Genomic DNA, 19,098 nt, shown 5'->3' with positions numbered 1-19,098 from the left:
TGAATTTTTGTTTATATTCTTCTGTCTACCCAGCTTAATCTTCTAGACTTGCAATCCCAGTCTCTGCTTGAGAAGATCTCTTGCTTGTTTCAAAATCACTCCACGATGCTTCCCAGACTGTCTGATTCATCAATGAATTGCCCTTTTACTAGGATAACATTATTGGAAATTGACTATAATACTTATCAAAGTCAGCCATGTTTAATTGTTGATTTTGAGTACATCTGTGTCTAAATAATATCTATTTGGCTTTCTCTTTTCTACCCCTTCACATGCCCAGATACTGTGCCCAACACCAAACAAAGGCATGATATTTATTGGGTAAGTGCTGGATTCATTAAACTCTCTAATCAGAGTTAAGACCTAATATTAAAATATATTTAAATATATTTTAAAATATCTATTTCTCCACAAAGCTAAAACAATATGAGACTTCACACTTTATTCCAACATGAAGATTTCTGTACTTGGTTGACTACAGGTTATTAAAAACATGGTAGTAATCATGTAAATCAAGTAAAATAACACTTACTATGTACCAGGCACTGACCTGAATATTTTATAGGCATCATGACATTTAACTCAGTAAGAATTCTATTGTGTGGATACTATTATTCCTTCTCATTTTACTGAGAAAAAAAATTTTTTGAGAGGTCAGGTAATTTCCTTAAGGTCACCCAGAGAGAAGCAATAGAACCAAGTTTCAAACCCGTCTGTCTGAATTTAAATGGTGCTCTTAACTTCCAAAGTATACTGCCTCTTAATTCATGTTTTTATTTAGCATTTTATTCTGCCTTTGTGAAAAGTAAAAATAATAAACAACTGACTGCCATTTGGAGTTTACAAATTAGAGCAGTATAATCTTCACTATATCTACTTGATTAGACTTGGTACCTCTCAGATTCTGAGTTTCTCTGTAGCATGGGATACCTTTGCTGCAGTGCCCTGATAATCTCAGATTAAATACAACATCATAGATTGAATTTCCTGATCATTTAAGATACTTCACATAGGAATATTTAACATAGGTAATTCTGAAATTTGGTGGGGGACAGATTAAGACTTAAACCTTAGGCTTGGGTGATAGTGCCTTAAAGAGATGAAAAGACTAAAAAAAGTCTATGTGCCATTAAACTAAATCAGATGAAAGTTGAACAAGTGAATAACACATTCTGCAATAGAGAAGAAAACATATGCTGTTCACGTAAAGGCACACACAGTGAAGCAGGATGTTGCTCAAAGCTTTGCAAATTGCATCACCTGTATGACTCCTTCTTTCCCAGCACCTCCGCCCACATTCTTAGGTCTCACCCTGTACCCTTGTACAAGGGCTGTCTCACCTCGTACAGCAGGCTGCTTCTGCTCCTTTTCTTACCCATTCACTTAGATAAGGTTTATTGGCAGGTGTTAAGAGTGCAAAATAGTAACATATCCAGATGTTGGGAAGGGCAGTGGGGTTATGGCTCTCCTCTCCCATGTGAGGCCCTTGTAACTGGGCCAATGGAATGGAAGCACTTTATTGTGGCCATTTTGGGCCAAGCATCCCCTGGAGAACACTCTCCCAGGTAGGAGGTCCCCTCACAAGACAGCAAGAGGGAGCGGCCGCCCAGCAGGGGCATGGTCTATGTTCCACCCCAGATAGCTTAGTTCCTGCCCACTGAACACCTCAACAGCTTGGGGTGGGGGTTTTAGGGGACTGCAGTAAACCAGGCGACTCTTCGTCACCAGGTCTTTTGTGTGGTCTTGAAAATTGCTGTTTACAGTGCCCTATTCATCATATTTCTTGACTTTCTGTCATTTATCATTTCTCTTCTGAGAGATATAAATCCACTGGTCAGAGAGGACTTGATTCATCACGTTGTGCCCCAAATGTTTACTCCATTATGAATTATTGGGTTAACTCTAAGAATGAAGGCATGGAAATAAATATGTGTATTGCAAGTTAAATATTTAATACAGGCTGCTTGACTATTCTTTACAGAAAAAATTTTTTTTCCTTTTTATTATAAATTTATTTATTTTAATTGGAGGCTAATTACTTTACAATATTGTATTGGTTTTGCTATATATTCACATGAATCCACCACGGGTGTACATGTGTTCACCATCCTGAACCCCCCTCCCACCTCCCTTCCCATCCCATCCCTCTGGGTCATCCCAGTGCACCAGCCCCGAGCACCCTGTCTCATGCATCAAACCTGGACTGGCGATTCATTTCACATATGATAATATACATGTTTCAATGCCATTCTCCCAAATCATCCCACCCTCACCCTCTCCCACAGAGTCCAAAAGATTGTTCTATACATCTGTGTCTCTTTTGCTGTCTCGCATACAGGGTTATCGTTACCATCTAAATTCCATATATATGCTTTAGTATATTGTATTGGTGTTTTTCTTTCTGGCTTACTTCAGTGTGTATAATAGGCTCCAGTTTCATCCATCTCATTAGGACTGGTTCAAATGTATTCTTTTTAATGGCTGAGTAATATTCCATTGTGTATATGTACCACAGCTTCCTTATCCATTCGTCTGCTGATGGACATCTAGGTTGCTTCCATATCCTAGCTATTATAGACAGTGCTGCAATGAACATTGGGGTACACGTGTCTCTTTCAATTCTGGTTTCCTCGGTGTATATGCCCAGAAGTGGGATTGCTGGGTCATATGGCAGTTCTATGTCCAGTTTTTAAAGGAATCTCCACACTGTTCTCCATAGCGGCTGTACTAGTTTGCATTCCCACCAACAGTGTAAGAGGGTTCCCTTTTCTCCACACCCTCTCCAGCATTTATTGCTTGTAGACTTTTGGATAGCAGCCATCCTGACTGGTGTGTAATGGTACCTCATTGTGGTTTTGATTTGCATTTCTCTGATAATGAGTGATGTTGAGCATCTTTTCATGTGTTTTGTTAGCCATCTGTATGTCTTCTTTGGAGAAATGTCTGTTTAGTTCTTTGGCCCATTTTTTGATTGGGTCATTTATTTTTCTGGAATTGAGCTGCAGGAGTTGCTTGTATATTTTTGAGATTAATTCTTTGTCAGTTGCTTCGTTTGCTATTATTTTCTCCCATTCTGAAGGCTACCTTTTCACCTTGCTTATAGTTTACTTTGTTGTGTAGAAGCTTTTAAGTTTAAGTAGGTCCCATTTGTTTATTTTTGCTTTTATTTCCAATATTCTGGGAGGTGGGTCATAGAGGATCCTGCTGTGATTTATGCCGGAGAGTGTTTTGCCTATGTTCTCCTCTAGGAGTTTTATAATTTTTGGTCTTACATTTAGATCTTTAATCCATTTTGAGTTTATTTTTGTGTATGGTGTTAGAAAGTGTTCTAGTTTCATTCTTTTACAAGTGGTTGGCAAGTTTTTCCAGCACCACTTGTTAAAGAGATTGTCTTTTCTACATTGTATATTCTTGCCTCCTTTGTCAAAGATAAGGTGTACATAGGTGCATGGATTTATCTCTTGGCTTCCTATTTTGTTCCATTGATCTATGTTTCTGTCTTGATGACTGTGGCTTTGTAGTAGAGACTGAAGACTGGTAGGTTGATTCCTCCAGTTCCATTCTTTTTTCTGAAGATTGCTTTGGCTATTTAAGGGGTTTTGTATTTCCATACAAGTTGTGAAATTATTTGTTCTAGTTCTGTGAAAAATACCGTTGGTAGTTTGATAGGGATTGCATTGAATCTATAGATTGCTTTGGGCAGCCTACTCATTTTCACTATATTGATTTTGCCAATCCATGAACACAGTATATTTCTCCATCTATTTCTGTTCTCTTTGATTTTTTTCACCAGTGTTTTATAGTTTTTTATATAGTTCTTTTGTTTCTTTAGGTAGATATATTCCTAAGTATTTTATTTTTTTTCATTGCAATGGTGAATGGAATTGTTTCCTTAATTTCCCTTTCTGTTTTCTCATTGTTAGTGTGTAGGAATGCAAGGGATTTCTGTGTGTTGATTTTATATCCTGCAACTTTACTATATCCACTAATTAGCTCTAGTATTTTTCTGGTGGAGTCTTTAGGGTTTTCTATGTAGAGGATCATGTCATCTGCAAACAGTGAGTGTTTCACTTCTTTTCCAATCTGGGTTCCCTTTATTTCTTTTTCTGCTCTGATTGCTGTGGCCAAAACTTCCAAAACTATGTTGAATAGTAGTGGTGAGAGTGGGCACCCCTATCTTGTTCCTGACTTTCAGGGAAATGCTTTCAATTTTTCACCATTGAGGATAATGTTTGCTGTGGGTTTGTCATATATAGCTTTTATTATGTTGAGGTATGTTTCTTCTATTCCTGCTTTCTGGAGGGTTTTTTTTTTTATCATAAATTGATGTTGAATTTTGTCAAAGGCTTTCTATGCATCTATTGAGATAATCATATGGTTTTTATTTTTCAATATGTTAATGTGGTGTATTACATTGATTGACTTGCAGATATTGAAGAATCCTTGCATTCCTGGGATAAAGCCCACTTGGTCATGATGTATGATCTTTTTAATATGTTGTTGGATTCTGTTTGCTAGAATTTTGTTAAGGATTTTTGCATCTATGTTCATCAGTGATATTGACCTGTAGTTTTCTTTTTTTGTGGCATCTTTGTCAGGTTTTGGTATTAGGGTGATGGTGGCCTCATAGAATGAGTTTGGAAGTTTACCTTCCTCTGCAATTTTCTGGAAGAGTTTGAGTAGGGTAGGTGTTAGCTCTTCTCTGAATTTTTGGTAGAATTCAGCTGTGAAACAGTCTGGTCCTGGGCTTTTGTTTGCTGGAAGGTTTCTGATTACAGTTTCAATTTCCGTGCTCGTGATGGGTCTGTTAAGATTTTCTATTTCTCCCTGGTTCAGTTTTGGAAAGTTGTACTTTTCTAAGAATTTGTCCATTTCTTCCAAATTGTCCATTTTATTGCATATAGTTGCTGATAGTAGTCTCTTATGATCCTTTGTATTTCTGTGTTGTCTGTTGTGATCTCTCCATTTTCATTTCTAATTTTGTTGATTTGAGTTTTCTCCCTTTGTTTCTTGATGAGTCTGGCTAATGGTTTGTCAGTTTTATTTATCTTCTCAAAGAACCAGCATTTGGCTTTGATGAGTTTTGCTATGGTCTCTTTTGTTTCTTTTACATTTATTTCTGCCCTAATTTTTAAGATTTCTTTCCTTCTACTAACCCTGGGGTTCTTCATTTCTTCCTTTTCTAGTTGCTTTAGGTGTAGAGTTAGGTTATTTATTTGAATTTTTCCTTGTTTCTTGAGGTAAATCTGTATTGCCATGAAACTTCCCTTAGCACTGCTTTTACAGTGTCCCATAGATTTGGGGTTGTTGTGTTTTCATTTTCATTAGTTTTTATGCATATTTTGATTTCTTTTTTGATTTCTTCTGTGATTTGTTGGTTACTCAGCAGCGTGTTGTTCAGCCTCCATATGTTGGCATTTTTAATAGTTTTTCTCCTGTAATTGACATCTAATCTTACTGCATTGTGGTCAGAAAAGATGACTGGAATTATTTCAATTTTTTTGAGTTTGCCAAGGCTAGATTTATGACCCAGGATGTGATCTACCCTGAAGAAGTTTCCATGTGCACTTGAGAAAAAGGTGAAATTGATTGTTTTGGGGTGAAATGTCCTATAGATATCAATTAGGTCTAAGTGGTCTATTGTATCATTTACCGTTTGTGTTTCCTTATTAATTTTCTGTTTAGTTGATCTATCCATAGATGTGAGTGGGGTATTAAAGTCTCCCACTGTTATTGTGTTATTGTTAATTCCCCCTTTCATACTTGTTAGCATTTGTCTTACATATTGTGGTGCTCCTATGTTGGGTGCATATATATTCGTAATTGTTATTTCTTCTTCTTGGATTGATCCTGTGATCATTATGTAGTGTCCTTCTTTGTCTCCTTTCAAAGTCTATTTTATCTGAAATGAGTATTGCTACTCCTGCTTTCTTTTGGTCTCTATTTGTGTGGAATATCGTTTTCCTTTGACTATTCTTATATAGCTCTCTACATATTACTTCTACATCATTGGGAGCTTTCAATGGCTTCCAAAGACCCCCAGGAATGTCTTTAGTTAAACAAAATGGAGTTTATTGGCTCATTGCAACAGGGCAAACACATACCACAGAGAGCTGTGTGGCCACTCAGTACAAGGGATTTAAAACAGGCCTGATGTTATTATCTTTATGAAATCTCATCTAAGTAACAGGAGGAATGAAGCCAAGCTTAAGCTATAATTAGTAAAGCAGCAGCTCTCCTGTCAGCCAGGATAGGGAATGTTCGTGATTTTGGTGACAGTGTTTGGACAATGTTCTTGTTTATGTCAGTGTTCAGATATAGTTTGGAGGTAGTCTTGACTGTGTCATGATCCATCAAAGTCACAGAGTGTCGTGACTGATGTGGCTTTGATTAAATTGTTTACATCCAGCCAGAGAACCTTGCCCCTTGGCCCTGAGTGCCAGGCGAGTGTCTAGCAGCACTAAGGCCTAAACGGCAATGCCAGTCCTGCCTCTGACTGCCAGGGTCTGCTTTGCTTTTGCTCAGAGCTGGTAACCGAAGTTTAGAAACACTCTGTGTCCCCTGACCCCCATGACTGTGGCCTTGGGTAACTTGCTTATGAATGTGCTCAGTTGGCTGGGATGGATTTCTCCTTTCTCTCCAACCATGTTGACCCCAGCATGACTTTCAGCTAAACAATCAGATAATCTTTAAAAAAAAAAAAAAATCTAATTTTAAATATACTTAGGAAATTAAAAAAATTAGTAAAATATGTTTGCTCGGTTCCAAATATGCTGCTTTTTAGCTTAGTTGTCTTAATTAGCATAATTTACCAACACTAAAAATAATTTCTAGAACAAAAGCCTCTGAATACAGAAGCAAAGAGAGCTTTTGTTCTCTTTAATTTGGAAATCAATTTTCCACTCACTGTTTCACTATAAAATCTTCAAAAGATCATGATAAAATACTGACTCTGATTCAAATCCTTAACTCTTGGGTTATTATTGTCCATTAACCGTTTGAAATTCCTACCGTGAAGCACGGTACTGGGGGTGGGGTAGAGGAAACACTTACCTCTTATTTTCAACTTCAGCTTTTTTCTAAGATTAGCTTCAGACATAACGGAATAAGAAAACAATTTTCAGGGCTCCCCTGGTGGTCCAGTGGTTAAGAATCTGCCTGCCAATGCAGGATACACAGGTTCAATCCCTGGTCTCGGAAGATCCTGAATGCTGTGGAGGCAGCCTGTGCTGCGGCGCCTGGGAGCCAGAGCTACCGAGCACCAGAGTGACTGAGGCCCACACTCCTAGAGCCTGCACTGAACAACGGGAAAAGTCACTGCCATGGGAAGCCTGAAGACCGCAGCTAGAGAGCCCCGGCTCCCTGCACCTAGAGACAAGCCCGCATGCAGCAACAAAGACCCAGCATAAGAACAAAAGAAAAAGCCCAAGGTAACCTTGAGAGAGACAGTGATCACACTTTATCATATGGTTGTCCTTCAGATAAAAAACTCTGATGGCAGAGGACATTCATTCACCAAATCATTAATTAATTTAATGTATGTTTGATGAATTCCAAATCTGAGCCAAATTCAGCGCTCTGTCCTGGAACAGCAATGGTGAGCAAGAATAAGAAGCGCCCCTACTCACATGAGTTTTCTGTTAGGTAGGTGACACATGAATCAAGCATGCAAAGTAGAGCCCATATAATTGTAGACAGAAGTCCTCTGATTTTTTTAAAAATTATTTTATTGAAGTATAGTTAATTTTTAATGTGTTAATTTCTGCTGTAGAGCAAACATATTTAATTATACATATACATATATATTCTTTTTCATATTCTTTTCCTTTATGGTTTATCCTAGGACATTGAATGTAGTTTCCTGTGCTATACAGTAAGACCTTGTTGTTTATCCATCCTTACCCCGTCTGCCTCCAAGGCAACCAGAAGCCTGTCCTCTATGTCTGTTTCTGTTTCATAGATAAATTCATTTGTGTTGTATTTTAGATTCCATGTATCACAAATGCCAATCATAAATACAAATTCCATGGTATTTATCTTTCTCTTTCTGACTTAAAGCAGTCCTCTGATAGAAGAGAAATAGTTTCCATGTAAGCATGTAACAGCGGGACTTGAATTAGATGGGCGTTCAGGAAAGGCATTCCTGAGGAAATGATCCCAGAGCTAAGAAACAGTTGCAGGTGAGACACTCAGAGTTAGAAAGGAGGGAGGATGGCTAAAGAACATTCCAGACAGAGGAAAGAGCAGTGACAGTCTTCTGGGAAGGCATGAATGGCACTTGTGTCTTGAGTTGGGTTCCCTGGGAAGAGACTCTGAGATGGAGATCTACGATCAGCTGTTTATTGGAATCACACTTATAAGGAGGTGAGACAGGCTCTGGAGCCGGGGTGACCATTCAGAGCTGCCTCACATTACACCCCTGTACCCCCTTGTGGACTTCTGACCACAAAGTGGAGGATGGGTCCTTAGGGGAGTTTGCAGAGGGCAGTACCCAGGGTGGGACTGAGGCATGGGTGTTAGCAAGCCACACTGCTGGGAGCTGGAAAATGAGTGTCTAGGGCCTGGAGGAAAAGCTAGGTGGGATTCCAGGCCTCCACTGCTGCTGGACCCATGAGACTCTGTGGCTGGAGGGAGGGTGAGGGGCAGGACAGAGGTTGAATGTGTGGGCAGGGACCAGGCTACAGATGGCCTTGGAAGCTGCCTTAGGGATTTCAGATTTCATGTATGTATATATATAAATATACATATATTTGTGTGTGTGACGCAGACCAGTTTTTAAAAGTCTTTGTTGAATTTGTTGCAATTTTGCTTCTGTTTTATGTTTTGGTTTTTTGGCCAAGAGGCATGTGGCACCTTAGATCCATGACCAGGGATTGAAGCTGCACCCCTGTGCTGGAAGGTGAAGTCTAACCACTGGACCATGAGGGAATTCCCCAGGCTTTATCTTAAGAGCCACTGAAGGGAATCAGAGTGACCAACACAGCTTGCAGCTCCCAGACAAGGTGATCCCCATAAATTGCAGTGTAGCTATCCCAAATGTTTCTGACTCCTTTCAAACTGGCTCAGTGATCTATATTAACTACACTCAAGGACATCCATTCCAGCCCTCCTGGTTGTTCTCTTTCAACATTCCCAACTCTGAAGCCAGGTAGGAATAGAAAAGAAAAAAGGGACTTGGGTGATGAAAAAATGAGAAATATTTGTGACTGTGGGCTGAAATATTCTTGCTCCATCTAAATGTATTCAACTTCACATGTTTAAAAAATACTATGTAAGACATGTTATAGTCTACTGACTACTTCCCCATTATTAAATAGCTTTCAAATATAATATGTAATATAAGAACACCATTTCCTTAATAACACGTAAAGCATGTTACTGTGTGGGACTGTTGTAATTGGTGTCAATTGACCATGTTTAGTTAGAAAGATTTTGTTTCACACATAGCTATATTCTGTATCTCTGTAATCCCTAAGCCTACATGAAAAGGACATTAATAACACAAACAGAAAAATTAAGTTGATTTAGTAAAACCACATCACAGACTTGATAATACTATATCAAGAATGCACCTTTTGTGTGTAGATGTCCAATCAAATCTTGATGCTGTTATTATGAATCATTCTTTTTTTTTTTTTTTTTTATGAATCATTCTTTATGTTCTAATGCTCTAGTATGTGATGGATGCTGCAGGAACTCCTGAGAAGCAGCAGAAATGATTCTTGCTAGGATCCTTCCCCTGGAAAGATGAATCATGGTAATTCATAAAAACCACGGTGAGCTCTTGCCTGACAGTTTAATAGCTTTCCTCTTAGTCAGTTGCTGTAAGAATCTAATTTTGAGCCTATTCATTTGTGGAAAAGGTCAGTGTAATTTCCTGATAACTCCTGTGGCCTCCCCCAGAAGGAGTTGTCTTCCAAACATGACAATGATGCTGGTGCCGTGTTGTGTAAAAGTAATGTTCTGAGGTGTTTTTTCCACCGGGTGATGCTACATAAGGCCAGATTCACAGATACAAAACCCCACCTGGGTGTCACTCTAGGCCTCCTTCTCTCTTTCTTCACAATCAACCATTTAGTCAATCAGCAAGTCTGGCAAGTTCTCCCCCTTAAATGACTCTCTTCTCTCCATCTCTCTGCATTACCATTGACCAGTCTACCACCATCGCCCCCTTGCTTGGCTCCCATACGTCCCCTGTAACTCATTCTCTAGCAACCCACACCCCTCCATTTCAGGTGAATAGTCTTCAATTAATTATCCCCGAGTTTATGTCCCAAAATACAAGTACGATCAGGTACTCCCCTTGATAAAACCCTGTAGGAGCTTCTATCACCCTATTCGGGAGCTTCCCTGGTGGCTCAGTGGTAAAGAATCCATCTGCCAAGCAAGAGATTTGGGTTAGATCCCTGGGTTGGGAAGATGCCCTGGAGAAGGAAATGGCAACCCACTCCAATATTCTTGCCTGGGAAATTCCATGGACAGAGGAACATAGCAGGCTACAATCCATGGGGTCGCAAAGAGTTGGACAAAACTTAACAACTGAACAACACTCATCACCATATTTAGCTTGTTCATAAGCCATTCACCACTGCTGTCTCCACACGTGGCTCTGGGTTCCGTGTTGCTTAGAAGGACACTCTTCCATTGATCCTTAGGAAAAGTCTTTCAAATGTCAAAATAGCCTAGACATGATAAGCAGTTTTTCCAGTTGGAATCTGGCAGGAATGATTACTCTTCAGCAGAATAGTCATGATTATTTCAAATTCATACTTAATATCTCCCCTTTGCATTGTTAAAAATAGAGTGAATCATTTCCCGTATGTGAGGGCCTGTTGAAATTATATGCTGTAATTCAACAGACTCTGATGGTGCATTTTATTGATATTTACAAAGATGACTAAAATAAAACCCTTAACCCTGGGGAGATTAAAATCTAATTTTGAGATCAAGACTCTGAAAAAACTAACTATAATTGCAACTAATTCTGTGTTGGCAGTACAATAGAAGTAGTATGTGATGAACACAATTCATTTTGATGAAGGTACAAGAAAAGATAGCATTTGCTTTGAGTTTTGGAGTAGAAGCAGGATATTCTAGGTGGATAGAATCACAGCTAATGAACTCTTCCAGGAATAGAAACTTAGGGATGATATGCAAGACTGCAAAAAAAGGTAAATAGGGCAGGGGTAGCTGGACTAAAAAGAAGGAGACAGCGTGGAAGATATTAAATATGTAAGTGATGAGTCAACTATAGGCTGTATATGGCAGTGAGAGCAAGAGAGTTGAAAATATTCTGATATTTCTTGCAGGTGTGGCAGCCAGTCTTCCAGATGACTTCCTATGGTCCACACCTGGCATTACTCCCTTTGGTAGCCCCATCTCAGATTGCACCAGGGTTGGTTTTTTTGGCCAATACAATATGCAAAAAGGGATGGTGTGTGACTTTTAGCATTAGGTTATAAAGTAACTGTGGCTTCTGCCTTCATTGCTCATTCTCAGATATTTGCTCTGAGAAAGCTGACTTCTAACGAGTAGCCCTATGTATAAGCCCGCATGCTGAGAAACTGAGGCCTTTTGATGATGGCTGTGTGAATGAGCTCAGAAGTCAATTCTCCAACCCAAACTAGCCATCATATGACTATGGTACCAGCTTGACCACAACCTCATGAGAGATCCTGAGCCTGAACCATGAAGTTAATCCATTCTCAGAATCCTGACCCTCAGAAATGGTGTTGAATAATAAGTGTTTATCGTCTCAAGCTGCTAAGGTTGGGGAATACACAGCAATAGATGACAAATTGAGTTATGGGGCAGATCTGATTAGCTAGGGCAGAAAATGCAGAAAAGGGGAACCAGTATGCTGAAGAGATGAACAACTTGATTTTAGACATGTTTTGGCTATGCTATCTCTCTAAGTCTCCTCTAATCTGGTATTGGGGAACGGATGCAGATTTGTAACCTGATATAGAACCTGGTAGCTCTCAAGCTTAAATTTCCATCACATCACCTGGAGGGCCTGGTACACAGATTACTTAGCCCTGCTTCCAGAGTTTTTGGTTATAGATCTGGGTGCGTGAACATTAAGTCGCTTCAGTCGTGTCCAACTCTTTGCGACTCATAGACTGTAGCCAGCCAGGCTCCTCTCCATGGGATTCTCCAGGCAAGAATACCAGAGTGGGGGGAGGAGCCAAGATGGCGGAGGAGTAGGACGGGGAGACCACTTTCTCTCCTACAAATTCATCAAAAGAATAACTGAATGCAGAGCAAACTTCACAAAACAACTTCTGATCGCTAGCTGAGGTCATCAGGCGCCCAGAAAAGCAGACCATTGTCTTCGAAAGGAGGTAGGACAAAATATAAAAGATAAAAAGTGAGACAAAAGAGCTAAGGATGGAGACCCGTCCCGGGAAGGGAGTCTTAGGCGGCCTTGTTTGGGCTAGGGTCCGGGCCTGAGTGCCCTGAGGACAATCGGAGGGAGCTTCTGTGAGGTGCCAACTTGAACTGTGGGAGACCAAAAGAGAGAGAGAAAATTAACCGGCCGGAACACACTGCCGGCGGTTCGCAGAACAAAGGGACGGAGAAAGTCCCGAGAAGAGCTCGCAGGCTGCGGACCGGCCCAGCCCCGCCGGAGGCAGGAGGCAGGGGGTAGGGGAAGGTTGCGGTGAGACACAGGGCGCAGGCAACCGACCGGCGCGGGCGGGGACTGGGGCTGGGGACGCAGAGGGCGGAAGGCGCGCGCACCCGACTGGCGCCAGCGGAAACTGAGATTGGGTCCGCGGAAGGGAGTGAGTGCGCCACACCTGGGGATAGCGCGCCCATCAAGCCCCTGGCTGCCTGGACCGCTCTGACGGGGAAGGCACAGAGAGCAGGCGCAGCTTTTCCTTCCGCGCTTTTGTGTAACACCCGAGGGCTGGAACCTAGCGCAGCGCGGAGCGCGCTCCATGTAGAACAGCCGGGAGCCTGAGCAGCGCAGACGGAGAAAGCAGCGTCAGCCCCTCCCGGCAGCGCCAGCCCACCCCCGCAGGGCCAGCCCCTCCCCGCAGCGCCAGCCCATCCCCGCAGCGTCAGCCCCTCCCAGCAGCGCAACGGAACTAGCTACCTGAATAAGAGTCCACCTCCGCCCGCCTGTGTCAGGGCGGAAATGAGGCTCTGAAGAGACCAGCAAACAAAAGCCAAATAAACAAAGGGAACCGCTTCAGAAGGGACTGGTGCAACAGATTAAAATCCCTGTAGAAAACACCGACTTCACCGGAAGGGCCCTGTAGATATCGAGAAGTGTAAGCTGGAACGAGGAGCTATCTGAAACTGAGCCGAACCCACACTGACCGCAGCAGCTCCAGAGAAACTCCTAGATATATTTTTACTTTTTTTTTCTAAGTAAGGAAAAAAAAAAAATTTTTTTTTCTTTTTATATTTTTTCTCTTTTATTTTCCTTTAAAATTCCCTATTACTCCCCCATTACTCCTTAACTTTCATTTACATAGATTTTTACGATTTTTTTAATTAGGGGAAAAAAAAAATTTTTTTTTTTCTTTCTTTCTTTTTTTTGTTTTTTTTTCTTTTTTTCTTTTTCTTTTTTTTCTTTTTTCTTCTTTTTTTTTCCTTTCCATTTTCTCTTTTATTTTCTATTTTTCTTTTTCTCTTATTTCTTTTAAAGTCCTCTAGTACTCCTCTACTACTCTTCATTTTCATTTTCACTACACTATAACCTTACCAAAAAAAAAAGAGAAGCCCTATCTTTAAACCGAAGATTATTCTCTCCCAATCTTGACTCTCCGTTTTCTACCTCAGAACACCTCTATTTCCTCCTTTCCCCTTCTCTTCCCAATCCAATTCTGTGAATCCTTGTAGGTGTCTGAGATACGGAGAACACTCTGGGAACAGACAGCTGCGTAGATCTGTCTCTCTCCTCTTGAGTCCCCCTTTTTCTCCTCCTGCTCATCTCTATCTCCCTCCTCCCTTTTCTCCTGTTCATGTAACTCTGTGAACCTCTCTGGGTGTCCCTAACGGGGGAGAATCTTTTCGCCATTAACCTAGAAGTTTTATTATCAGTGCTGTATAGTTGGAGAAGTCCTGAGACTACAGGAAGAATAAAACTGAAATCCAGAGGCAGGAAACTTAAGCCCAAAACCTGAGAACACCAGAAAACTCCTGACTACATGGAACTTTAAGTAATAAGTGACCGTCCAAAAGCCTCCATACCTACACTGAAAACCAACCACCACCCAAGAGCCAATAAGTTTTAGAGCAAGACATACCACGCAAATTCTCCAGCACCACAGGAACATAGCCCCGAATGTCAACATACAGGCTGCCCAAGGTCACACCTAACACATAGACCCATCTCAAAACTCATTACTGGGCACTCCATTGCTCTCCAAAGAGAAGAAATCAAGTTCCACGCACCAGTACACTGACGCAAGCTTCCCTAACCAGGAAACCTTGACAAGCCAATCGTCTAACCCCACCCACTGGGTAAATCCTCCACAATAAAAAGGAACTACAGACCTCCAGAATACAGAAAGTTCACTCCAGACACAGCAATCTAAACAAGATGAAAAGGCAAAGAAATACCCAACAGGTAAAGGAACATGAAAAATGCCCACCAAGTCAAACAAAAGAGGAGGAGATAGGGAATCTACCTGAAAAAGAATTTAGAATAATGATAATAAAAATGATCCAAAATCTTGAAAACAAAATGGAGTTACAGATAAATAGCCTGGAGACAAAGATTGAAAAGATACAAGAATTGTTTAATAAAGACCTAGAAGAAATAAAAAAGAGTCAATTAAAAATGAACAATGCAATGAATGAGATCAAAAACACTTTGGAGGGAACCAAGAGTAGAATAACGGAGGCAGAAGATAGGATAAGTGAGGTAGAAGATAAAATGGTGGAAATAAATGAAGCAGAGAGGAAAAAAGAAAAAAGGATCAAAAGAAATGAGGCCAACCTCAGGGACCTCTGGGACACTGTGAAACGCCCCAACATTCGAATCATAGGAGTTCCAGAAGAAGAAGACAAAAAGAAAGGCCATGAGAAAATACTCGAGGAGATAATAGCTGAAAACTTCCCTAAAATGGGGAAGGAAATAGCCACCCAAGTCCAAGAAACCCAGAGAGTCCCAAACAGGATAAACCCAAGGCGAAACACCCCAAGACACATATTAATCAAACTAACAAAGATCAAACACAAAGAACAAATATTAAAAGCAGCAAGGGAAAAACAACAAATAACACACAAAGGGATTCCCATAAGGATAACAGCTGATCTATCAATAGAAACCCTCAAGCCAGAAGGGAATGGCAGGACGTAACTGAAAGTAAATTGAAAAGAGAATAAACACTACAACCTCATTAACTGTATCCAGCAAGGATCTCATTCAGATCTGGAAGGAGAACTCAAAAGCTTTAACAGATAAGCAAAAAGGCTGGAGTAATCAGCACCCACAAACCAGCCTCTTCAACAAATCTAAAGGATCTTCTCTAGACAGGAATGCAGAAATGGTGTATAAACGTGAACCAAAAACAACAAAGTAAATGGCAACAGGACCATACCTATCAATAATTACCTTAAATGTAAATGGGTTGAATGCCCCAACCAAAAGACAAAGACTGGCTGAATGGATACAAAAACAAGACCCCTATATATGCTGTCTACATGAGACCCACCTCAAAACAAGGGACACATACAGACTAAAAGTGAAGGGCTGGAAAAAAATACTTTCATGCAAATGGAGACCAAAAGAAAGCAGTGAGTCGCAATACTCATATCAGATAAAATAGACTTTCAAAATAAAGGATGTGAAAAGAGACAAAGAGGACACTACATAATGATCAAAGGAATCAATCCAAGAAAGAAGATAATAACAATTGTAAATATAGTATGCCCCAAACATAAGGAGCACCGCAATATGTACGGCAAACACTACGAGATAAAGAGGAGAAATTAATAGTAACACAATAATAGTGGGAGCTTTAATACACTCACAACCTATGGATAGGATCAACTAAACAGAAAATTAACAAGGAAACACAAACTTTAATGACACAATGGACCAGCTAGACCTAATTGATATCTATAGGACATTTCACCCCAAAACAATCAACTTCACCTTTTTCTCAAGTGCACACGGAACCTTCTCCAGAATAGATCACATCCTGGGCCATAAATCTGGTCTTGGAAAATTCAAAAAAATTGAAATCATTCCAGTCATCTTTTCTGACCACAGTGCAGTAAGATTAGATCTCAATTAAAGGAAAAAAATTGTTAAAAATTCAAACATATGGAGGCTAAATAACACGCTTCTGAATAACCAACAAATCATAGAGAATAAAGAAATCAAAATATGTATAGAAATGATGAAAATGAAAACACCAAAACCAAAAAACCTATGGGACACTGAAAAGCAGTGGCTAAGGGGAAGGTTCATAGCATTACAGGCCTTACATCAAGAACAGAAAAAAGCCAAATAACCTAACTCTACACTAAAGCAATTAGAGAAGGAAGAAAAGAAGAACCCCAGAGTTAGCAGAAGGAAAGAAATCTTAAAAATCAGGGCAGAAATAAATGCAAAAGAAACTAAAAAAAAAAAAAAAAAAATCAACAAAGCTAAAAGCTGGTTTTTTGAAAAAATAAACAAAATTGACAAACCATTAGCAAGACTCATTAAGAAACAAAGAGAGAAGAACCAAATTAACAAAATTAGAAATGAAAAGGAGAGATCACAACAGACAACACTGAAATACAAAGGATCATAAGAGACTACTACCAGCAGCTCTATGCCAATAAAATGGACAACTTGGATGAAATGGACAAATTCTTAGAAAAGTATAACTTCCCAAAACTGAACCAGGAAGAAATAGAAAGATCTTAACAGACCCATACAGGCAAAGGAAATCGAAACTGTAATCAAAATCTTTCCACAAACAAAAGCCCAGGGACAGATGGCTTACAGCTGAAATTCTAAACCAAAATTTAGAGAAGAGCTAACACCTACCTTACTCAAACTCTTCCAGATAATTGCAGAAGAAGGTAAACTTCCAAACTCATTCTATGAGGCCACCATCACCCTAATTCCAAAACCAGACAAAGATGCCACAAAAAAGAAAACTACAGGCCAATATCACTGATGAACATAGATGCAAAAATCCTTAACAAAATTCTAGCAAACAGAATCCAACAACATATTAAAAAAATCATACACCACGACCAAGTGGGCTTTATCCCAGGAATGCAAGGATTCTTTAATATCCGCAAATCAATCAATGTAATACACCACATTAACAAATTGAAAGATAAAAACCATATGATTATCTCAATAGATGCAGAGAAAGCCTTTGACAAAATTCAACACTCATTTATGATTAAAACTCTCCAAAAAGCAGGAATAGAAGGAACATACCTCAACATTATAAAAGCCATATATGACAAACCCACAGCAAGCATCACCTCAATGGTGAAAAATTGAAAGCATTCCCCCTGAAATCAGGAACAAGACAAGGGTGCCCACTCTCACCACTACTGTTCAACATAGTGTTGGAAGTTCTGGCCACAGCAATCAGAGCAGAAAAAGAAGTAAAAGGAATCCAGATAGGAAAAGAAGAAATGAAACTCTCACTGTTTGCAGATGAACATGAATCCTCTACATAGAAAACCCTAAAGACTCTTCCAGAAATTACTAGAAGCTAATCAATGATATAGTAAGTTGCAGGAATAAAATTAAAAACCAACATAGATCCCTTGCATTCCTATATACTAACAATGAAAAAACAGAAAGAGAAATAAGGAAACAATACCCAATTCACCATTGCAACAAAAGAATAAAATACTTAGGAGTATATCTACCTAAAGAAACAAAAGACCTATACATAGAAAACTATAAAACACTGATGAAAGAAATCAAAGAGGACACAAACAGATGGAGAAACATACCGTGTTCATGGATTGGAAGAATCAATATTGTCAAATGGCTATTCTACCCAAAGCAATCTATAGATTCAATGCAATCGCTATCAAGCTACCAACGGTATTTTTCACAGAACTAGACCAAAGAATTTCACAATTTGTATGGAAATACAAAAAAACCTTGAATAGCCAAAGTAATTTTGAGAAAGAAGAATGGAACTGGAGGAATCAACCTGCCTGACTTCAGACTCTACTACAAAGCCACAGTCATCAAGACAGTATGGTACTGGCACAAAGACAGAAATATAGATCAATGGAACAGAATAGAAAGGCCAGAGATAAATCCACGAACCTATGGACACCTTATCTTTGACAAAGGAGGCAAGGATATACAATGGAAAAAAGACAACCTCTTTAACAAGTGGTTCTGGGAAAACTGGTCAACCACTTGTAAAAGAATGAAACTAGAACCACTTTCTAACCCATACACAAAAATAAACTCAAAATGGATTAAAGATCTAAAATGGAGACCAGAAACATAACTCCCTAGAGGAGAACATAGGCAAAACACTCTCTGACATAAATCACAGCAAGATCCTCTATGACCCACCTCCCAGAATATTGGAAATAAAAGCAAAAATAAACAAATGGGACCTAATGAAACTTAAAAGCTTTTGCACACAAAGGAAACTATAAGCAAGGTGAAAAGACAGCCCTCAGATTGGGAGAAAATAATAGCAAATGAAGAAACAGACAAAGGATTAATCTCAAAAATATACAAGCAACTCCTGAAGCTCAATTCCAGAAAAAATAAATGACCCAATCAAAAAATGGGCCAAAGAACTAAACAGACATTTCTCCAAAGAAGACATACAGATGGCTAACAAACACATGAAAAGATGTTCAACATCACTCATTATCAGAGAAATGCACATCAAAACCACAATGAGGTACCATTACACGCCAGTCAGGATGGCTGCTATCCAAAAGTCTACAAGCAATAAATGCCTGGAGAGGGTGTGGAAAAGGGAACCCTCTTAACTGTTGGTGGAATGCAAACTAGTCAGCACTATGGAAACAGTGGTGGGAGGATTCCTTATAAAAAACTTGAAATAGAACTGCCATATGACGCCAGCAATCCCACTTCTGGGCATACACACCGAGGAACCAGATCTGAAAGAGACACGTGCA

This window comes from Cervus canadensis, chromosome 33 (genome assembly GCF_019320065.1).
Source record: "Cervus canadensis isolate Bull #8, Minnesota chromosome 33, ASM1932006v1, whole genome shotgun sequence".
Lineage (NCBI taxonomy): Eukaryota > Metazoa > Chordata > Mammalia > Artiodactyla > Cervidae > Cervus > Cervus canadensis.
This window is presented reverse-complemented; position numbering follows the sequence as displayed.